A 6109-nucleotide genomic window follows, 5' to 3' on the forward strand; every position below is an offset into this window, starting at 1 on the left:
AGAGACGGGGTTTCACCATGTTGACCAGGATGGTCTCAATCTCTTGACCTTGTGATCCACCCGCCTCGGCCTCCCAAAGTGCTGGGATTACAGGCTTGAGCCACCGCGCCCGGCCCCATTAAGTCTCTTTTAATCCTGTCTCCATGTCCTCAAAAATACTAATGTCAGTTACCACTAGAATTGCTGAGATGAATTCCCTGACCCAAGGTGGCCCAGCTTAATTCAGTCAAGTATTAGGTACTTGGCATGCTGGATCCTTTCATGTGCCCAAATCCATAAGGCCAGCCTTACCAGGATGTGGCCTGGGCGGAGAGGGTAGCCCACCCCATGGGATGGAGCTGCAAGGTACTCATGGTCATAGTAGAATCATAGCTGGCTTGGCAGTTTCTTGATGGGACCAAAGGGGAGACATGGATGGAGGCATGCATTCCTCCAGGAAGGATACTGAGGTCCATATACAAGTTATTTCCTCTTACCCCACAGATGCATGGTGGCATGGGAGTGCAGGAAAGGCGGTCCCTGTCATAGATGGTAGGAAAAACACCGGAAAGATGCTGATCCATGGTGGGTGATCACCATGGTAGGACGGGCGCCATGCTAACCGTTCCATCCCACTCAACAGTGCTATTTGCGTGATACAACGGTGGGCAGGACAGGACAGGTCTATTCTGTGCCCCTCTGAGGCTTTGTAGACAGATGATTGCAGGCCCACTGGTTTTATTCATGGTCAGACTTCCCAGGACCTGGCCTTTCCTCTTCAATGCCACTGACATTTCCCATAAACCCTATCCCTCTCAACATTTGAGAAAGATTTAGTTCAAAAATGTGGCTTCTTCCCCAATTCATTCATTCAGGAAACACTTATTGGGCAGGCTGAGCAGTAAGCCCTGTAAGGAAATGCAGTCTTGGCCGGGTGTGGTGGCTTACACCTGTAATCCCAGCACTTTGGGAGGCCGAGGCGGGCGGATCGCTAGAGGTCAGGAGTTTGAGACTAGCCTGCCCAACACAACAAAACCCCAACTCTACTAAAAATACAAAAAGAAAAGAAATTAGTCAGGCATGATGATGTGCACCTGTAATCCCAGCTATTCAGGAGGCCAAGGCATGAGAATAGCTTGAACCCAAGAGGTAGAGGTTGTAGTGAGCCGAGAGTGTGCCACTGCACACTCCAGCCTGGGTGAAGGAGTGAAGGAGTGAGACTCTGTGCCCCCCCCAAAAAAAAAGCAGTCTGGTCTTATAGAACCCAGGAAAGACTGCAGAGCATTCAAGCACTCCAGCAACAGTGAGCAAAGATGGAGTGGAAAGGCACCTGATCCAGGTGTGGAGGGGTTAACTCGTCCTGCCTGAGTTGAGGCCTGAAGGAAGCTTTGGCATTTTTCAGGGAAAAAAAACGTGACGGAAAGCGCATTCCAGGCAGATGGAATGGTGATTGGCAACACACAGAGGATGTGAGAGTTCAGCACACTTAGCTTTAAGGTGCCAAGGGCAGGGCACGGTGGCTCATGCTTGTAATCCCAGCACTTTGGGAGGCTGAGACAAGTGGATCACTTGAGCCCAATAGTTGAAGACTGGCCTGGGCAATATGGCAAAATCCTATCTCTACAAAAAAATAAGTAAATAAAGTAGAAAAATTGGTCGGGCGTGGTGGCACATGCCTATGGTCCCAGCTACTGGGGAGGCTGAGGTGGGAAGATAGGAGGATTCCTTGAGCCCAGAGGTTCGAGGCTGCAATGAGTTGAGATTGTGCCATTGCATCCCAGCCTGGGTGACAGAGTGAGACACTGTCTCAAAAAAAAAAAAAAAAAAGGTGCCAAGGAGTGGAACGAGGAGAGGAGCTGGTGTGAAGGGTTGAGAGGTTTGCAGTATGAGCTAAGCCAGAGAAATAAGCAGGTCCCGGGTTGCAGAGGGCCTTGTCTGTCTGCTAAAGCATTTAGGTTTTCTCCAGAGAGAGAAATGAAGGGCCACAGGACAGGCTTACTTAGTGGGATCACAGGATTTGTGTTTTAGAAAGACACGGACAGCATGGTGGAGGGTTATTAGAGAGCAGCAAACAGAACCTCAAGAAACCAGAGTGGGGAGTTCCTGCCCCCAGCCACGAGTGCAGGGAGGACATGAGTAGGGAAATCTGCCTAAATCAATTACTAATAAGAGACACAGTGATCCCTCTATACTTCCCCATTCCTAGCTTCAGTTCCCCATCCATCCCCTAGGAGCCCTGACTGTGATTCCGGTCTGGTCCGTTTCTCTTTCCTTCTTCCCTTAGCTGCCCCCTTCACTGGAACTCTCTAAGGTGACCGTTCAGCCCTATGGAAACGGCCAGCAGATTCTTCTGTTTTCTTCATGGAAAGGGTCCAAGTTTTTCTCACCCAGATTCCTTAGAAGTGCTTTGGCCGGTGGAAGAGACGGGTCTTCAACGCTTTTCAAAGAGCAGCTAAGAAATAGTGGCTCAGTGAGGTTGCTAGTTATGGGAACGCCACCTGCTGTGGGAGCTGCTAGTGACGGGAAGCCCAAATCAGCAACATGAGCCCCAGCCTCAGGCCTCACATTCTGGCAGCCTCCACGCGCCAAGTCCTCATTCCCCTGGTGATGCCTTATGGGCTCCCTCATGTCAGCCAGAATATACCCTAGGAGATTATATCTGGGTGACACGTAGCTCAACAAGTACGGGACATCTTTCCCCTGCTGGTATTGCGGGGATAGGACGAATATCTGTGTGATAAGCTCACTGAGCTCTGTTAGACTTGTTCTCTGTGAATAATTTATATTTTGAGAAACCTAGTACTTTCACATTCATACAATGATGAGCTGTGTTATATTAGGATTCTGTTGTATGTTCATCTATCAAAATTTATACCTAAAATATTCACATTGAATATGGGGAGAGATAATTTAGATATCATATACGATTAACTCTAGAAAATGCATATCTTTTTTTTTTTAGATGAAGTCTGGCTCTGTTGCCCCGGCTGGAGTGCAGTGGCAAGATCTCAGCTCACTGAAACCTCTGCCTCCTGGGTTCAAGCGATTCTCTTGCCTCAGCCTCCTGAGTAGCTGGGATAACAGGCATGCACCACCAGCCAGTCTAATGTTTTTTGTATTTTTAGTAGAGATGAGGGGTTTCACCATGTTGGTCAAGTTGGTCTCAAATGCCTAACCTCATGATCTCCTGCCTCAGCCTCCCAAAGCGCTGGAATTACAGGTGTGAGCCACTGCACGCAGCCTTTTTCTTTCTTTTCTTTCTTTCTTTCTTCTTTTTTTTTTAAAAAAAAAGACAGGAGTCTCACTATGTTGCCCAGGCTGGTGTCAAACTCCTGGGCTCAAGCAATTTTTCTACCTTAGGTTCCCAATGTGCTGGGATTAGAGTTATGGGTCACCACGCCTGGTCAGAAAACATACATCTTGGCCAGGCACAGTGGCTCACGCCTGTAATCCCAGCATTTTGGGAGGCTGAGGCAGGTGGATCACAAGGTCAGGAGTTCAAGACCAGCCTGGCCAAGAGACAGCCTAGCCAACGTGGTGAAACCCCATCTCTACTAAAAATACAAAAATTAGCCAGGCGTGGTGTTGGGCACCTGTAATACCAGCTACTTGAGAGGCTGAGGCAGGAGAATCACTTGAACCTGGGAGGCAGAGGTTGCAGTGAGCCAAAGATCACCCCACTGCACTCCAGCCTGGGCGACACAGAGAGACTCCAACTCAAAAAAAAAAAAATCTTAACACAATACACAATAATCACAATAGCAGCAAACAGAAGTTTTGTTTTGTTTTAATTAGGATGGCAACATTTCCAGGTGAACATTTTCCCCAGTGATGTAGGAAATGCCATCTTCTGCCATCAGCCCATCTCTAAATTCTCATGATCACATTTGTTCATGTAGCTGCTACTCCTAATTCCAGATGAAAAATTCCTGTCATTCAACGGCAGAGCCATTTGTGTGTAATTTATGCAACCCTTGGTTTCATAAAAGAGTTGCTGAAATAGAAGTTATTTTTATCGCCGTGCCAACAGCAGACCCACAACATCAGCTTACAAACGTTCTGTCCTAAAGCCCAAAGCACATGCCCTCACGTTCCTCCAAAGATTGTTTCATTTCCTTCAAGAACAAACCTCCTTCACATACAATATCCCTCCCAGTAGCATATGCAGGCCTCACTCCACAGGGAGCTGGCAGGAACACACACATACACACATACACACACACACATACACACACATACACACACTCCTCCAGCACACACCTCCTTTCTCATTCTCCAGAGACCCGGGGGTGTGTGTGTGAATGTCTGAACTGATGACATATTGTGACAGAGGACGCAAGACAGTGAGGCACAGGCTCAAAGCAATGCAGGTCACAGCAATAGGCTTTATATAACCCAGAGCCACAGAGAGACCCAAAATAGCAGCCTCCCTGCTGCTCAGTTAGTCTCCTCCATCAACCAGGGATAAAATTAGAGCAGGCGCTGACGTGCACCTGCGTCTGCACAGGGACTCCAGGGAGACAGCGAGAACAGGCTCGACACTCTGCCATCAGCCACGCAGACTGCCAGATTTTTCAGACCCAATCTGTTACCAGAGCTCTGTGTGTGTGTGCGCGCGCGTGTGTGTGTCTCCGTGTGTGGCACACACATGCACGAGTGTACATGCGGGCCATGTGGAGCCCTGCTCGGAGGAGAATATTTCAAGGTAATGGCCGGGAAGTTTGGCGGCATGGGGCTTTGGGAAGAATTTTCCAGGCTTTTTGGGGTGGAAGTCAGTCCCCACACCAGTCCCCAAGTACTTCACAGTTCCTTTTGCCGCTCTCCATACTGCTTCTCTCTGGCCTGTGTGGGGTCAGGTTTGCTGGGACACCCTCCCTTTAAAACCTCGTTCTGCAAAACAAACAATAAACTAAAACAAAATCCTACTGTGTTTATTTCAATCCAACCAAACGTACACAGTCTGGAGAGTAAAAGTTTGTGCCAAGAGGTCCAGAGGAGAGACAGGCTGGTGAACGAGGCTGACTGCTCCGCAGCCCGTGCCTCCACCTTGCCTGGAAGCCATGAAGGCCGCTCACAGGTGGGACTGGCAGAAATCCTGTCCTGCCCAGGCAGCAGATCATTTGTTCTTTTTCTGCTTGAGGGAAAACAGGGCAGAAGAATTTTTTCCCCCAAAAAATGCACAGTTAAAGGTTTGTCATTTGGGTCTCTAGGTACCAGATATGATATAAATTTCAAGGGAGGAAGCATGGCTGACCCCAGGAACCAGAGACCAGATAAGTAAGTATAAGCTAGACAGAACGAGACAAGATTGTGTTTTGTTTTGTTTTTAGGAAAGAGCCATCATCCCACACTAGGACCTCTGAAATTCTACTACTACACATTCATGTTGAGAAGTTTACATTCTTGCACTTCCCTTTTAAGTAAAAAATGCTTTAGAAGCTGGCCATGGTGGCGCCTGCCTAGCTATCTGGGAGACTGAGGTGGGAGGATTGCTTGAGCTCAGGAGTTCAAGGTTATGGTGAGCTACAATCGCACCACTGCACCCCAGCCCCCTGGGTGACAGAGAGAGACTGCCTCTCTAAAAAAGCTTTTTGACTGGGCGAGGTGTCTTATGCCTGTAATCCCAGCACTTTGGGAGGCTGAGGTGGCCGGCTCACCTGAGGTCAGGAGTTCAAGACCAACCTGGCCAACATGGTGAAACCCCATCTCTACTAAAAATACAAAAAAATTAGCTGGGCAAGGTAGCACATGCCTGTAATGCCAGCTCCTCAGGAGGCTGAGGCAGGAGAATTGCTTGAACCCTGGAGGTGGAGGTTGCAGTGAGCCGGTATCACGCCACTGCACTCCAGCCTGGGCAACAGAGCGAGACTCTGTCTCAAAGTAAGATAAAAACAATTTTAAAAATAATTCCCATTTTTATTTAAATATTGAGAAAAGTGACAAAAAGGATCTGACAGCAAGCAAAGCCACACTTCTGAACTTCCCCTTTCCCTCCTCCAAGACTTTTTATTTATTTATTTTTTATTTTTTATTTTTTTTTAATTTTAAAGACGGGATTTCACCATGTTGGTCAGGCTGGTCTTGAACTCCCGACCTCAGGTGATCCACCCACCTTGGCCTCCAAAGTGCT

Source organism: Cebus imitator, unplaced genomic scaffold, assembly GCF_001604975.1.
Source record: "Cebus imitator isolate Cc_AM_T3 unplaced genomic scaffold, Cebus_imitator-1.0 Scaffold54, whole genome shotgun sequence".
Classification (NCBI taxonomy): Eukaryota; Metazoa; Chordata; class Mammalia; order Primates; family Cebidae; genus Cebus; species Cebus imitator.